The sequence below is a fragment of the Coptis chinensis genome, chromosome 8 (assembly GCF_015680905.1).
Source record: "Coptis chinensis isolate HL-2020 chromosome 8, ASM1568090v1, whole genome shotgun sequence".
NCBI classification, from domain to species: domain Eukaryota; kingdom Viridiplantae; phylum Streptophyta; class Magnoliopsida; order Ranunculales; family Ranunculaceae; genus Coptis; species Coptis chinensis.
This window is the reverse complement of record NC_141463.1, coordinates 68,480,232-68,498,590: the sequence shown is the minus strand read 5'-3', so window position 1 is coordinate 68,498,590 and position 18,359 is coordinate 68,480,232. Positions and strand designations below refer to the sequence as shown.

Here is an 18,359-nt window from a genome sequence, read left to right as displayed (position 1 = left end):
TAGATAATCATCACCTAAATCCAACTAACTCATTAACTTCATGTAAGGTGTCAAATTTGCACAAATTATTTGCACCTTTGTCTTGACTTGCATGATGACTCATCAAATCTTATGGGCTCGCCCTAGTGGGTCCACGTCAAAGGTCCAAAGGGCAATCCGTCTTTTGGCATTTTTACAACTTCCCGCCTATTTGTAGAGTTCATCGCGACCGATCGGGCGGAGCAGCTCACTCGCCGCGTTCGAGTCCCGGGTTCAAGAGATATGAGCTTCGAAGTTTGATGCTTCGCACATAATCCCGTTCGACCGGATTCTCGTACTATTTGAGTCTTTGGGCTTTAGTCCTAATTTGTTGGCCTTCACATGGGCTTGATCGGAAGGCATGTGTATACTCCCTATTCCGTGCTTAAATGTTTGGCTTTATCATAATTTTTACATTAGTTGCTCCAACCTCGCAAAAGCACGAAGATGCGATTATTTCATGATTATTAAGCACAAAATTGACCGAAATGTTATGTCTCTACAGGTTTTTATAATACAGTTTTGGGTGCTTATCACACATCTTTTTAGAGACTTCATCACCCAAGTTGGTTGGACCTCCTTCATTTTGCACCACGAGCTACTCTCCGTGTTTGGCGGCTTTTATTTTTATGATCATATGGAGGATACACCTAGTGCACATGGTTTCTTTTTGAATGAATTTGCAATCTGTATTGGTAACACTAGACATCTCTTTTACGAGCCAACAGTTGTTACGACTTTGGACCTTCCCTATAATCAATAACCCCCATTCAAGACATCATACAAAACACCTTTAATCACTATTTTTGGGAAGATTTCACCGCCCTTTATGGCGATGGCCTCGCCCAAGTCATTGAACGTGAGGAACCTGGCCGATGGCTAGACAACACAATTCCCCTAGCCAGTATGACAATGAATGTTGGGACTGCCATGTTGTTTATCCTTCAGAACATCATGGGGGATTGGCATTTTTCAACTACCTCCTAATCAGCTTTGTAAGACTTTCCATGCTCTTGCTTTCAAGAATATACCGCCTTCGACATCATGAACCTAGTAATTGAGAACCTGAAAAGGGCTTGTCTTTTTCGACAGCATTATATCACTTTGCCAGTTACAGCATGCCAGATAATGAGGACATTCTTCCCACAGTTTGCGGCCACTTTTCATGACTGGGTACGAGTAGATTCTAAGTGTTCGATGAACAGGATAATTCGTTCTTTGAGATTTCGGGTCTGGCGTCGGTGCTCTTCAAGGTACCTGAGGTATGTTCGTTGCTTCCCTAATGACAAAGACATTATAGCTCATTTGGACACTTCAAGAAAGAGAAAGTGGGGCGAAGTTTGGCAAACCATGATAAACTGGCGTGGCACAAAGGAATGACATTTCGATAAAAATGAAGCTAGAATGAACATACCCCTAATTCGTAATTAGGGTAGTGTAAGTTGATGTACATATTTGTTGTTTTACTTTTTGATGAGAAAAATAAATAACCTAACAGTGTCCTTTCCCTTTTGTGTTGTATACTATATGTGGTGTTAACATAATTTTCTATTGAAGATATCAGCTTTATTTTTGCTCAAGCCTCTCAGGTATATTCTTTCTTCCTCTTGACACTTTGAGGACACAACGTCCTACTATTTGGGGGTGGTGAGAACCTTTCGCAAAAATTAAGCATTCATAGTTGTATATAGTTTTATTTTATGTCTAAATAAGTGTATTTAGTGACAAAGTTTCGTTTCCTTTTTTATGATGAAAAAATATCTAGAAATCTCACCCTAGCATTAGAATTATGACTTGTTCTTAGAAACTTTAGTTAATACATATGCAATAGTTTTTACATCTTTTCATGAGCATTCATGCACTGATTATCATTAAATGTATATAGCAGTAAGTTTTTGGTGCCTACGGTTAGATAACTTAATTTCTATATCCTATGAGAATCTAACTAAATAGCCTCAAAATATGTGATATGTGAGTAATGACTCAGAGGAGTAGTTTTTCCGAATAGAGAAGTTCACACGTCTACTTACTTGATCACTACCCAAATCCTAGGCGAGAATTTAGGCCTTCTTTGGATCGATATAGCCAAAAATTCACACCTGTAAAAAAAATTACCACTAGTCGCCCCACTGAACCTTTCATTAACCCTTTCTATTTCACCAAAAATTCATTACCCATATATTAACCACAAATAAATAAACCCACCTAGATGATGAGTATGAGAAATAGGATGATGTGCGGAAAAATGAAGAGAAAAACTTGTCACAAATCAAAATCAGTTACCTACTTCAGAAGAAAAGAAAAAGAAAAATAGAAATATGTTTTCAAAAAAATCAAAAGAAAAACCAAAGTTAGAATTTCCCCCAAAATCAAATCAAAATGGAATACAAAAGCTTAAAAAAGCTAAGTATGGAAACTCATGTTAAAAGCAGGAAAGAAAATAAGGATTTCTCTAGTATAAATATCTCAAAGACCTTATTCTCTCATATTTATCATTTTTCAATTTTCCATTCCATTTTCTTCTACATTATCACCTAAGCCCCATAACACCTAATAAAGACCTCTAGCTCCATTAGGAGTAGGGTGGTGTGATAATAAGTAGTAGATGTGAATTCTCGACCTCAGCTCCTCTGACTATCATTAAGTATGTGAGGAAACGTGTGGCCACTGCACACTAGAGTTAGCAAAACTTGAGTGGAAAAATATGAGAGAATTTGTGTTTCAATGATACCGTGAGAACCTACTTAAAGACGCTATCCAAAGGATCCAAAAACGACCCTGCTAGTACATTTCATTGAAAAGATCACTACATGCATGTTCATATGTAGATGTTTTGATTATTGTATGTATATTAACTTGAATTTCGAAAGAATTAATCCTTGTTTCCCCTGCTAGTGAGATGTATAGATATCTGATATTAATTAAGGGAACAAGCCTTTGTTACTGAGTTGTTGTAGTATAGATGAAGTTTGTGAGTATCTTTTCTGGAAAACTCTCACGAGGCTATAACTCGTCCACTTGGGAATTCCTAGTGGTTCAAGGCCTTGTTGCATATGGTCAATGCAACCGCACTCTGCGAAATGAGACTTAGTTTAGAACAACACATTTTTGGCCACTTATCGTTTTAATGTCTCTTCTTTGCTTAAAGACAAGCAAAGTGCTATTTGGGGGTGGTGTGATAAGCACCCAAAACTATAATATTAAACCCTAAGAGACATAGCATTTTGGTCATTTATGTGTTTAATAATCATGAAATAATTAATTTTCGTACTTTTGCAGGTTTTCGCAGTTAACGTAAATATGATAATAAAACATGCATCAAAGTACGGGAATACTATGCATACTTGAAGTCTTCCTACTCAGCCCCCGAAGCCCCAAACAAAGCCCCGACTAGAGCCAAAGTTTCCAAAGGGACAAAACCGGTGCAGAACGGGTCCACGTGTGAAGAAGCAGCAAACTTTCGAAGCTCACGCCTTTCAAACCTGGACACCGATTTCGGCAAGTGAACTGCCAGAGCAACCAGGGCGACGAGCTCTCTACGCAAAGACAAAAAGTTGTAAAATGTCAAAATCCGAGCCATCGACATTATGACATGGACTCCACTCGCGGGCCCACAAGGCATGATGAGTCACCGGGACGGTGGCAAGTTAAGGGCACACCTTGGTGGCACCTTTGTTTATAGAAACAAACAAAAACATTAAATGAAAGTTTTGTTTTGTATAAAAGTTTTGGAAGTTTTTACAAAGTAAAGTAAAAAACAAAGTAAAGAAAAGACAAAATAGAATTAAAAAATGGGGAAGGCTTCACATGGGAGGGGTTATATATTTGAGATATGAGAAGGGGACCTTAATTTTTTTACATTCCGGCTTTCATTTTCATTATGTATTGTTGTATTTCCCTTCCTGTAGCTTTTCATTCCAGCATCAAGTATTGTAAGTATTTGCTTTAATAAGATTTATTTTTCTTTAAATTAAGTTCCTGTTCTTTATTTACTTGTTTAGTGTATACAATAAGATCAATCAATCCATCATGACCATATGCTAAAATCCTCTCAAGGGGGAGGGTTAATGATGCTCATGTGAGGATCAGTATTGACACTTTAATGTTCCAAAATCACTACTTAGGAATTAGGTGTAGATTATGTATCCGGTCCCAAAATGATTGAGACTGTCCAAGTTTGGAGTGCTGATGCTCTAGAACAGTCTCGCGCGAGACCCAATTTACACTAGGTCCAGTCTCGTGTGAGACTCTATGGTGGCAGTTAGCTCTCTGGTTTGTCCAGCTGATGTAGAATCGAACCAGGAGCTGAAATGATATTCTAGAGATGGAATATTAGTTCAACTCCTTATGCTAGTGAGATGAGCTCAGAGATGCGTGCATCTCACTAGGGATCAATACTCAACGCCGTCTCGAGTTTGTCTATGAACTTGAGATGGATTAGAGCTGTAGTGATAAGGTAATATAACTGTTGAAACTGATTTTTGCATAAGTACAGTTAACCATTTTCCTGTATCTCTATCCATGTTTATTTTACATAGAAATCAATCGTTATTATATTACATTACTTGCATTACCGTTAATTTATCTAAACTTGAGAAATAACCTAAAATCCTACTCACTAAAAGTTGTAAATCCAGTTGTGAACCTTGCCGAGCCCTAAGGTATGGACGATCCCTTACTCGACCTATCCTACCAACCCACATGAGTAAGGTAACTTGACTAATCGGACGTTTACGGACTTTGGACTTTGGACTACAAACTGCGGACTTAAGACTTAAAGGACAAAACCTGAAATTACAATTTATCACAACTGTATATCAAAATGACTGAAGAACATTTTGGTGTACAATACTGTATATCTATATATGGATGAATCAAACGTTACAAATTTGAACGACCATTTTGATTCAACTTTGTGAGTCCATCAAACTTTACTAAATCTTGAACGCTGCTCTAGAATTAGTGAAAAATATAACTTTTTTAAGAACATAATAAAACATCTCAACATTAAATTAAATCCTCTATTCTCTTTAACTCCAAATGAGGAATTTTTAGGCATTCAATGTCCACAATAAGTAGGACAAAAAATTCCCTATTAACTAATAAAGTCGAGTCGATCTAAAAAGATTTTTAACAAAAAAAAAAAAACGAGCAATTGAAAATATCCTATATTTTCAACGGTGATAGAAACCATACACATTTAACCTTAGTAAAAAAATCAATTTAAAAATAGATATATCATTAGATTTCATGAAAAACACTTATAATGGAGATTCTAACAAAAAGGACAAAAACAAAATAACAAAAATTTCATGGAGAGCTTTCACTTTTCACCATGGGGTAGAAGCTTAGCCCTCCATGTTGGTAATAAACATGAAAGAATAATAAAAGAAGCCCAACTTTGTCAAGCAGCGAACCAAGTTATGCTTAAAGAAGCCCAACTTTGTCAAGCTATGTCTAACCACCAGCAATTGTGGAGAATAAAAAGAAAAGATAAATGGTTTGGAGAAGGCTAAATAAATTTGGCCTATTTTCACGCTCTGTATAAACTACTAGACAGAGTAAAGCTATGATTCATGAACTGCAAAACGAGGAGGGTGTGCTACTCTCTACACAAACTCAAATTCAAGAATACGCAGTGAATTCGTATACACAATTTTTTTTGAAAAATCTTGTGATTCAAGATGATGCTATACTGGAATCCATCCAGCCTTCTCTCTCAGCTATGGATGCAATGCTCTTGTCCCAAACCCCCAGTTATGAAGAAATCTAACAAGTGGTGTTTATGATGAACCCGGATAGTTCTCCAGGGCTAGATGGATTCTCAGGTTGCTTCTATCATGCTTGTTGGTCTATTATAAGGATTGACGTGTGTTTTACAATACAGTCCTTCTTTGTTGATCCAAGAATTCCTCAAGGTTTCAACTCCAATTTCTTGCCACTCATCCATAAGGAGAGAAATGCAGTCCAACTGAACCAATTCAGGCCAATCTGTTTGAGTAACTTCAACATGAAGATTATTTCTAAGATCCTCCAAGTCAGACTAAATAAGATCATTGGGGCGATCATAACTCCGCAGCAAGCAGGTTTTATTCTAGGTAGAAGTGTACACTCCAATATAGGGCTTGCATCAGAAATGGTGAATGAGCTGGACATAAAAAGATATGGAGGGAATGTGGTTATAAATATTGATACTTCTCAAGCCTTCGATACTCTATGTTGGGAATTCTTATTTCTAGTTCTCGCCCGATTTGGTTTCCCAATTAGATTCATCAACTGGATTCATTGTATTCTAAAGTCAACTAAAATGTCAATCCTTATTAATGGTGGGCCTTGTGGTTTCTTTTTAGTGGAAAGGGGTCTCAGGCAGGGAGACCCCTTATCACCTTCCTCTTTGCATTAGCTGAAGAGGTTATGAGTAAAAGTATCCTAGAATTGAGAAACAAGAGACTGGTAGGATCGATGGTGATTAACAAAGGTCACATGGGTCCTTCACACCTACTCTTTGTTTATGACATAATCCTCTTTCTTGAATAATGGTAAGATCGGAGGGCTGAGACATATTTCAGACACTGCTCATTAGATACCAACAAGCAACGGGCAATTTCTTAACAAAGCCAAATGCAAGCTCATTATGGGTGGCATTACACTTGTGCGGAGAAGGGCCATATCTGAGGAGTTCGGTATAGCAGAGGGGGCTCTTATGGAGAAATATTTGGGTGTACCATTGATGATGGGAAGAGTTACTAGAGCAGGGGTTCACATTTTGCTTGACAAAATCATATCTAAAACGGCCAATTAGAGGGGAAGACTATTGTCCTTTCAAGGGAGAAGCCTCATGATCAAGGCAGTTCTTTCTAGTATACCTATACATAACATGGCACTGTATAAGTGGCCAGCGAGCATCATTAAAGAAATGGAGTGGGCTATGAGAAACATCTTGTGGTCAGGGGATTCGAGTAAAAATAAGCAATCACAGTGAAATGGGAATAGGTTTGTAAACCAATTGAGAAAGGAGGCTTGGGGATCAAAAAGCTTAAAGAAATAAACCTTGCCATGTCTATGAAACTTGCCTAGAATTTTAAATGTGGTTCGGATGACTTTGCACAGTTTATGCGACTCAAGTACCTAACGACGGATGGTGCCCAAATTGGTTATCATAAGAACTCTTCTATATGGCCTGATATTAGGAGAGCCTTAAATGAAGTTGATTCAAGAAGCCAATGGGTCGTGGGGTCAGATAATAGGATTGATTTTTAGAGGGATAGATGGGCAGGCACGTGCTCTATCCAGGAAGCACTCCATCTTTCTGACAAGGAACTCAAAGGCTGCTCATCTAGAGTAAGCTCCATTATTGGCAACAGACGCATTTCTTGCCCACCTGCTATTCTGGAGTTGATTCAAAATGCTGGCCTAAGCATTAATGACATGAAAATAGCTGAAGAAGGTACACTAGTACGGCTACCTGACGTCCTTGTTAGCAATTCGTGAATCGAATTTTTGAAGGACAAAACATATAATACTTCCAAATGTTTGAAATTTTTGAAATATTTCGTGATTTTTTGCCTTGAAATGTATAATACGAAATTTGGCAAATTTTTCAAAAATTCGGCTCCCAAAAAAAATAAAATAAAAAATGAATGAAAATTCGGTTGCGCATTTGTTATTTTTTATGTAATTTATGTCATCACTCTTATTTTAAGTACCCAACTCTTACATTTTTAGTGATAAATTAATCCAAAAGCTTTGCTTTTATCTTTTTTGGGCAATATTTAAATTGTCATGTCATGGTGTGTGTATTTTGAAATTTGAACGATAATTTCAATCCAAGAACAAATAAATGACGGTACCTATGTGAACAATTCAATTGGTTTCAATGTTTTTGTAGCTAAATTGTTTAGATATGTTTGTTATGTTGTAAAGAATGACAACTATTATTAATATTTACTAACATAATATCACGAATTTTTGACTTCCGAATTTTTGCAACTAAACATTTAAAACATGTATTAATTAAACACCGCATAATTGCCATATTGCAAATTTTTGACCGAATATTTGATTGTACCATTTTTTTGAATCACCGAATATTCTCAAATTATTCCCGTACAGAATTTTTGCCATATCCCGAATCGCTAACAAGGCCTGACGTAAAGGGAGATTTCTCTACAGCCTCAGCTTTTGTAGCTATAAGAAATAAAGGAGTAAGGGTTTACTAGCATGGAGCTGCATGGAATCGTTTTACTCATCCCAAGCTTGCAGCTAATGCTTGGAAACTTCATAATGGAAGAGCATTGATCGATTTAGCAGTAAAGAAAAAGGGTATTCATCTAGCGTTAAAATGTAAGCTATGTGGACTGCAAGAAGAGGACTTGAATCACCTCTTGTGGCAATGCACTTTTGTCGAAAAGACTTGGAATTGGCTGGCGGGAAAGTTCAAATTCATAGTAGGCTTTAGCAACTGCAAAGAAGCAGTGAGATAGTCCCAACAAGTAAGTCCCTTTCTAAAACAGTTGTGGATGGTGGCAGTTAGTGGAGGCATGGTTGCTATTTGGAAAGTCAGAAATAGAGCACATTTTGAAGGAAGAACTCCCACACTTCAGTACTGCTTCATTCTAATTCAAAAAGAGATGCATAATGCTGCTACTCTCTCGAATGCTCGTACCCACAATTCATTACAAGACTTGGAGATTACTTGAAATTGGGGCTTGAACATGAGACCCACAACAGCTCTGAGGGTTCAGCAAGGCATCTGGCTGCTGCTGGCTCCTGGTCAGGTCAAAATCAATACCGATGGTGCTGCTAAAGGTAATCCAGGTCAGGCGGGGTATGCGTCATCCTTTAGGGATCATGATGGGAATTTTCTGCTTATTCGTGGAAATCGAAGGACTGGGTGAAGCTACAAGTTATTGGGCCGAGTGCATTTGTATTTTGGAAAGTGTGGAAATAGCTATTGAGAAGGGCTGGCTGAATGTGTGGGTAGAATCGGATGCGGCTACTGCGGTTACTCACTACAAAAAAAAGACTTTATATCACTGTTAAAAACAGTCACAAAAAGTCTTTTGTGACGGGTTTTTTTTCCCAAAACCATGACGGAGTGAGAGTCATTTATTTTTTTCCCAAAACCGTCACAAATATTGGTTCCAGACTAGCCTCTCTCTACCATAAAAAACGGTAACAATTGCTCAAAAACCGTCACAACAAATCATATCATTTGTGACGGTTTTAAATAAACGGTTATGCATTCATTCTTTTTAACGGTCATAAAACCATAAAAAAATGGTAACAACTGCTCAAAAACTGTCACAACAAATCATATCATTTGTGACAGTTTCAAATAAACTGTTATGCATTCATCCTTTTTAGCGGTCATAAAAAGTACCATTAGTCATGACGGTTTGGGTAAAACAGTGATATGTATATATATACATATCACTATCACTGTTTTACCCAAACCGTCATGACTAATGGTACTTTTTAAAAATAAAAATATATTAAAAACGTGAATATATATATAAAAACCCCCCAAAATTGGGGACCTGCAATAAACTACACACCTGAATAAACTACATATCTGAATATGATCCATTAAATTTCAAATAACACTCATATATATTGCTAATTTCATTGAAATATTCCAATCCCATTGGATAACCAATATATATTTGTACTTAATCGCAAAACGTAATGAAATAAATAACACATTTCCAATCTAATTCATATAAATATAATCAGCCTAATCCAAATCCAAATGAAAAAATAACCTAATCTCGTCAAATTTGATCACCCACATATATGTCTTCAGCCTTATGGTTCATCTTCATCTTGAGGATAGTTCTTAATACATTCTTGGATGAACGTAACAAAATCCATTCGAACTTCATTTATCTCCTTGTCGGTGAAGGCTTTTTATTGCTAAGATTTTTTATCCGAATATAAGAAACAACAAGTTTAATATTTTGCAAAATAGAGAATAAAAAAAAGTTAAAAACATAGTTGCTAAAGATATCAAAAGCATAAATTAAGTTAAAATGTGAGAGGTATTTTATTTACTTTCAATGGAAAAGGAGAAGGATCGCTTATTATGTCTCGCATAAAGCGCATTGCATGAATACCACATTGTTTACCATCTGGTTGCAGAGGGCCCTGCAAAAATATCAAATTGAATTAAGGGGTGAATTACTTATTAGGGGCAAAACTGTATTTTCACAACAAATTAGTTCTAAATAGAAAAAAACACAATCGGAGGCAAGGGTTTCACAATAAGAATTGCAAGGCCTGCATCAACCGATTCTTTGTAAGTTCTTATCCTTCGATGAACCTGTTTCGTCTCTTCAGAAACGTGTGGACAATCTTGTCAAGGCTGTAAGCCCTAGAGCTCAAGGTAGTGGTGTGGCTAGCTAAAGTTGTACAGGCTCTGGATAAAGCTTTGATTGTGGGAGACGTCAGAGAGGCTTATAGTTATCTCTTCAAGGATCTTTGTGACAGTGCTGGTAAGGAAGTCTGGATTGCTGAAGTTAGTCCTTGCTTACGAGCATCCTTGAAGTGGATAGGTACAGTCAGCTTGTCATTTGTGTGTTCTATTTTTTTTTCCTTTATGAGTGGGCAACCTGTGATTTTAGAGACTGTCGGACTACTCTTCCTCCTAGACTAAAACTCACTGGCAGAAAAGACTATTCACAAATATATACTGCAGTTCTGCTTTTGAAGCTGCAGATGGAAGCTATGCTTGGTTCTGCGCCTTCCAAGGAAAGCATACATGGGGGAACCGAAAAAGTTCCCAAAGGTGCCAGCCAGTAATGTTATGTGATCCTCTCTTGATTCAGGAGACAGGGAAGACTTTTGGTAGTGAATAGTTATCTTATTTCGTGTGTCCCTTGTCTTTCTCTATACCGGAAGAAAGCGTCAGGTAAGCGATCCTCACATTTCCTGTTCTGCAAGGAATAAACCAACTAGAGAAGTACCTAACCTAAGGATGGATCATGTTTACTCTTTCTGGTCTCCGAGTCATTCAAGAGTTCTACGAAGGGTTCTTGGCTAGGGTGTTATCAATAACCTGCATGTAATTTATTAGCTCAATCTACAGGGATAGCAGGTTTGAAAGGGTCCTACGTAGCGATTTTGACCAGTGGTCTATGTAATGTAGATCGGGTGGATTAGTTTCCTCTCGTTTTGAGAGGCATATTCCACAGGCGTCAAAGTGCGTTGATCGTATATTGGTTTGACGCTTAGGCAGGAACTCTTGTCATCCTTACTTTTGGTAAGGAAGAACCCCTGCTGAATCGCAGATGTATTTGGTGTTAAGACACACAACCAGGTTGTGCAAGTCCCTTTCCCTGGTCGGTCCGATTGGATGAATATCTCGTGCCGAGGTATGAAACTACTAGGAGATATCTCACTACTGTGGAAAAGGCTGCTATAGTTCGAGAACACAGAGGTGATGAGCCGAGAAGCTCCACACAAGTAGCTGTTAAGGCAGTATTAGTGGTACAACGAACCACTCATTCAATCTACTGTGAGTTGCAGAGTTGACCTTGTTCAGTCAAGTACCTGAGGGCAGTCATCTTAGCTTAGAAGAGATGGCGTGCTCTCCGGCTTGGGTATGGAGAGCATATGTGGTAAAGGGGAAGCATAGAGAGATAAAGTGAGACTTTTACTGTTGTAGTATGGAGATAACATGTTTAAACACTTAGTCATGCCAACTGATAACTCGGAAGGGGAGACTACAATAGCTAAGGATGACATGCAACCAAGAACAGATGATGCAAGGGAATCCACCTAGAATCTTACAAGATAAATTCTCGCAAGCTCTATTGTATGATCAACCTACTGGAATCTCAGAAAAAAGGAAACCACAAATCAACAAAATCCACACAAACTAAACTTGGCCTTCTGCCACAAGTCCAACCTCCCCAGGCACAACCTCTTTGCTTGGAATCCACCAGTACATGGATACTAGCCTCTTTAGGACTTTCAAGAAACTAAGACAGGAAAACAATAGCTTGCATGCATGTACAAACAAAAGCAAAATAAAATTACAAAGAAATACATACCAGAAATTCAGGTGTAAGTCTACTTTTTACAAAAGTATCCCAATCTTCTTGACTGATTACTTTTCTATACAACTTTGGTATTTTCTTGAGTCGCTTTGGTTTATTCTTAAATGGTAAGATGTACCATCTAGTAAGACGAGACTTGAGTGCTTTCCACAACCTGCCCATCGCACTTGTACGAATAGATCTTTCGTTTGTGTCCAACTTAAATTTTTCCTATTTGTAAGTAGCATATTAGTTAATCATGTAAACAAAATGAAATTAGCTTATAAAGCATTAGATTAATGTACCTTCGAAGAGATCCACAAAATTTTCTTTAATGTTGGTGATACATCTTTCCAATTAGTTATTCTAATCCTTACTCTTACCCTCACCAAGTAGCCTCCATAACTACCGATGTCAGTTCCACCTTGACTAATTGGTTGCCCAGATTCATTATAAACAACTCCTTGATATTCACCCTTTTTCAATTTTTTTAATTTTACACACTTTGCCGCTCTTCTGACTTTCCTTTTTTTTTGCTTAAACCTTTTGCTACTGCCTCGTCAACTTCCATATCTTTTGAGCCCGACCGCTTCTCTAAGTCTGAATGGCCTTCAAAGCCATCTTCTAAGTCTGAATGCTCTTGTGAACCATCTTTGGAGTTCGAATGTTCTTCTGAACCATCTTCCGAGTCTGAATTCTCTTCGAAATCTGAATACTCTTGTGATTCCGAATGCTCTTCTTGATCCATGAGTATACCTATATATATATATATATATATACAACCCGGCTCCTAAAAGGACCTTAAATAAGAACATTAAATAAGTACCAAATCTAAAACACCCACAACTTCACCTACAAAATGATTTAAACCCTAATCTTTTGTGCATATGATCTACTAACCATAAAGAACATATCCACAAAAATTCAACTCGTTTGATATCCTCTAACTTAGATAAAATTGTTTTCCACTTTTGAAAATATATATAAAGGTCCAGAAATGTCTAGTTTTTGCAATCATCTTTTGCTAGTGTTAAATATTGTCAAACGAGTTGAATTTTTGTAAAGATGTTCTTTATGGCTAGTAGATCATATGCATAAAAGATTATGTTTTAAATCATTTTGTAGGTGAAGTTGTGGGTGCTTTAGATTTAGAACTTATTTAAAGTCCTTTTAGGAGCCGGGCTATATATATATATAAAGCTTCCATATATAAAACTTCCACCAAGTAGAAGGTATGTAATTGTTTAGAAATGTAAACAACACTAGTCATCTCAGTTTAGCTGTAAGTTTAACACAAAAACTTGAAGCATTCTTAAAACCTGATAAAAAAAACAACAAAAAAAAAGAAAAAGAAAAGAAAAGTCCCATAATGACTAGTAAGAAGTCTTATTTAACTTAAAGAAAAACTCATTCGGGCTCGACCCAAATCCCTTCACAATTTTCACGAGCATAAGGCAATGACAATTCATTAGCTAAATCAAAGGAGTCAATAGTTGGCAGCGCCTTGTCTGTAATGGAATCATCATCGAACCCAGCATCATCGTTCTTATTGCGATAGTCTCTTTCAGGAGTTGCAAGGACAACTGACCATCCCAAATTTAGTTAGTCAGTCACATAAAAAACTTGCTTGGCTTGGGATGCTAAAATAAAAGGGTCGGACTTGTGGCCAATTTACCAAGTTGCACAGATGTGAAACCCAATTCATCAACCTTAATGACTCTCTTGCTGTCAACCCAATCACACTTGAAAATAGGAATCTCGAAGGTCAAGTAATCCAACACCCATACTTCCGTAAGCACACCATAAAAGCACATATCCGAAATTACAGGATTCTTGTCCTTGGCACTAGAAATCTCCACTACACTAACTCCACTATTTTGGTTGACTAGTTTAGCTTCTCGATCCTTTGTGTGATAGCGAAAACCCTTAACTTCATATACGGAATATTTTAGCACATCTAGACTAGGTCCCATAGCCAAAAACTGCAACGTGTCGGAGACTTTGTTATTTGGTATGTCTTGCTCTTCCTCAACCTGGTTCTCAAACAATGTTAAGAATAGTGCTTTAATTTTTTAAGTAACAATGGAATGTTAACAAAACATACCTTTTGGCGAAGCCAATTAATAAAGGTGTGATTATGCTCAGCTTTTATCCATTTTGCACCCTTGCGATGATTTTGAAGCCTTAGGTAGTCTATATGCTTCCCTCTTATGTTAAGAATTAAAAGAATACAAGTATTAACTACCAGCTCCCTTATGGAAACGTTGGAGATAAACATCTAGTTAAATTGAACTATTGTGCATTTATCTACTTACTTGATATAAGCCTGAACTTCTTTCATGTTTCCCAACACATAAAGATGTGCTTGTTGCCAGGACTTCTCATCAACTTCAACCCCCCAATCGGTCTTCCACTGCAAATTGTTTCTCCATCTTCCAAATCATTGTCTGTCATGTTTCTTGTGGAAGGAACTCCAATTTCATCTACTTCACTCAAGAATTCAGCACAAAACTCAACAGCTTCTTCTACAATATAATTCTCTGCCATACATCCTTCTGGACGGTTTTGATTCCTAACATATCCCTTTAACACCATCATGTACATAGAAAGTTTTTTAAAGCTTTAAACCTTTGATACGTGCATTGTGAGACATTTAATAAATAAATTCAAAAAATCATTCACTTACCTCTCAAAGGGATACATCCATCGGAAAAAAAAAAAAAAACTGGACCACCTAGCTCAACCTCCCTTACAAGATGAACTATCAAATGCACCATGATGTCGAAGAATGATGGTGGGAAAAACTTTTCTAACAAACACAAAGTTACCACCAAATCTTTCTGAATATTATCCAATTTCGACACATCCACTATTTTTGTGCAAAGACCATTAAAGAAGAAGCATAACCAAATAATGGTATACCTCACATGCTTTGGCAACACCGATCGTATCGCCACAAGAAGAAGTTGTTGCATTAGTCGGTGGCAATCATGAGATTTAAGACCATATAATTTCAAATCTTTCATTGAAACACAAGATTTGAAATTAGAACAATATCCATCTGGGACCTTCGGTTCAAACAGTGTGTTGCAAACTTCCTCTTTCTCTTCTCTAGATAATGTATAACATGATGGCGGTAGGTAGAATCTTGTCCCTCTCTTCTCTGGTGCTAGTTCTTCCCTTAAGTGCATCTCTACAAGGTCAAGTCGGCTTTGAAGTGAATCCTTTGTTTTCAATGGAATGTTAAGCAAAGTCCCAATGATGCTATCACACACATTTTTCTCAATATGCATGACATCCAAGTTATGCCTTAAAAGCAAATGTGTCCAGTAAGGCAACTCAAAAAATATAGATATCTTTTTCCAGCGACCTTCCTCACGATTTTTGTGTACACCGTCATTTTTCCTCCGCTTTGGTGTTTTTGTATCCTTAGAACTTATTTGCTCCTTTCCCATTTTTCTTTTCTTTGAACCTTTGAACCTAATTCGCGCCTTCTCCTTCTTTGATTTTTTTGACTTTCTAGCACTTTCTGGTGGCTTTCCCCATTAGTTTTTGAAATGCTCAACTTTTGTGAAGATTTGCACCCCGTTCAATGATTCTGGACTTGATCGCAGCTCTTGCTTACCATTAAATGGTCTTTTCTCCTTTCAGTACCGATGGTTTTCTGGAAGCCATCTCCTGTGCGCTTGGTATACATTTTTCTTGCCGTGTTTCAATCTAATAGAATCTATATTTTCGCCGCATACTGGACAAGCAAGATACCCCTTAACAGTACAACCAGCTAAGTTTCCAAAGGCGGGAAAATCACTAATTGTCCACAATAGCACAGCCCTAAGTATAAAGGATTCTTGCTTATAGGCATCATATACCTCAACACCGGGCTGCCATAACAACTGAAGATCTTCAATCAAAGGTGCAAGATAAACATCAATGTTGTTACCAGGTTGGTGCGGACCTGATATCAACTATGTTAACATTAAGAACTTTCTCTTCATGCACAACCATATATGGTGGCAGGTTGTAAGTCGCCAATATAACAGACTAACAACTATGCCTACTGCTAAGATAATTGTGTGGATTGAAGCCATCGGTTGAAAGTGCAAACCGAAGACTTCTCGAATCAGCTGCAAACTCTGGCCAAGATTGATCGATGTGTCTCCATGCTTGGGAATCAACTGGGTGACTTATTTGACCATCAACTACCTCTCTTTCATTCGCATGCCATACCAAATTCTTCGCCGTTTCAACAAATTGAAACATTTTTTTAAGTCTAGGGATTATTGGGAAATACCATAGTACTTTTGCTGGAGCACTATAATTTTGGTCAGGATTATTCTTTTTCACCTTATACCTTGACGCTCCACATGTAGGACAAGTAGTTCTATCATTATTTATTAAACCTCTATAGAGAATACAATCATTGGGACATGCGTGAATCTTCTCATGCTTTATTCCAAAAATTTAATAGACAAAGTTTCCTTCGCCTCTCTCATGGTCAAAGGTATCCTTAAACAGAGCCAACACCATAGAGAAGCTTTTATCAGACCACCCACTCATTGCCTTCACATTGCAAAGCTTAACCAGAGATGATAACTTGGTGTATTTTTTACACCCGTCGTACAAAGGTAAATCAGCTTCTTCAATCAGTTCACAAAGTTTTTCAGGGTTCCCCATGAAAGTCTCCTGAGTGGCCTTAAACATTTTTGCGATATTTGCGGCCTCATCTAGTCCACCCTCATCAAAACCTTCCTTTGACTCCCTACTCGATGCTGACTCCTTTGGAGAATCTTCCCTATGCCACACCCATGTGCAATACGTTTGTTCAATCCTTTTCGTTCTCAGATGACGTCCCACCTCCACTATATCAAATTCATACATATTCCCACATTAAATGCATGGACAGGGTATACAATTCTTACGTTTTGCATTATGAAAAGCAAATGTAAGAAATTGTTTAACGCCTTCTACATATTTAGTAGAAAATATATCTCTCGACATCCATGACTTGTCCATCTCAGGCTACCAAAACAAAATACGATAAGTCTTTATCGTCGACAAACAAGCAAATACAAAGATAGAGTTAACTGAAAAAGATAGTCTAGTTTAAAATGAAAAAACAAAAAATCATGTTAGATAACCATTTGTGAAACCCTGTATAGCCCCTAAAGTAAACCTTCTTTTCATAAACAAAAAAAAACACTAATGACCACCTCAAATCAAGAATAAAGCACAAATTGTAAAAAAAAAAATCAAATCAAATGAAAACCCATACCTTACTTGATTTAACTAGATATTGTTGTTTGAGAGAGGTGTGAACACGTAGAAATCCTAATCACAATCAATTGAAATTCCCCTGTTCCAAAAAAAATATTGGTATAGAACTCAAAAACCAAAACTTTTTACTGCAACAAGTTCAAAATCGAAGAGAGATAAAATACTAACATTGTCTGTCTTCAATTACCGCACTGAATTTTAGAGAGGTAATAAATTTTAGATCAAGAATGAGTGAAGAGAGAGTCGCAAGGAATTGATTTAGGTTGAGAGAGTCGTGAGGAATTGATTTAGGTTGAGAGAGTGAAGATAGAGTCGCGAAGTGTTTTTTTTTATTGGTTCTGTACCTATGAAAGTTTGAAGGAAGCTCGCGAAAGTGTTTTTTTTTTCGTGTTTGTATACTTAGAGAATTTGAAAAGTTTAAACGAAGCAGGAGTTGAGTGAACGTGGGTGTGTCGTGTTTCTTGTTTTTAGTGGAGCTGTGGGCGTGGACCAAAAACTACCTAGGTCATATAATGGGTCAAACGGTCACTTAAGAGTCGGATAATACGTAACTATTTTAGTGAAATAGTCACAAATAGTTCTCCACACATATACACCTTTTTTAGAAAAAAATTTTGTGACCGTTTCAAAACGCACGTCACTAAAAACTTTTTAAAACAGTCACAAAAACCCTTTTCTGCCATTTGTAACCGTTTCGAACAGAACAGTCACAAATACCATTTTAAAATAGTCACAAAAAGCCTTTTTTCTACTAGTGACTGCCTTCACCTCTAATTCAATGTCGAGGCAGATGAGGTACAGATGGCATACTTGCATGAAGAGACTTCATCTTTTCTACCTATCTCACATATGGAGGGAAAGGAATACAGTGGTGGATGCCATAGCCAAAAAAGCCTCAAACCTAGATAAAGATCTGTTAATTGTTTGTAATGAGAAACCCCCATGGATTTATAAATGGGAAGTGCCTTACCAAACCTTTATGAGATTTGTTTGAACCAAGTAGATTAGGGGGAGTGATGTCCTTTTAAT

The 18,359-nt window shown here is 37.2% G+C and overlaps 1 long non-coding RNA gene across 1 annotated transcript; it reads right to left on the bottom strand.

Moving 5' to 3' along the window:
* Positions 1 to 9,955: 9,955 nt before the first annotated feature.
* LOC147482635 (uncharacterized) lies at positions 9,956 to 17,876 on the bottom strand. Its single transcript, XR_015205912.1, has 3 exons — positions 17,499 to 17,876; positions 17,329 to 17,409; positions 9,956 to 10,164 (listed from the first exon to the last, which is right to left on the bottom strand). It is a non-coding gene; the product is annotated as an uncharacterized LOC147482635 (long non-coding RNA).
* Positions 17,877 to 18,359: the final 483 nt, after the last annotated feature.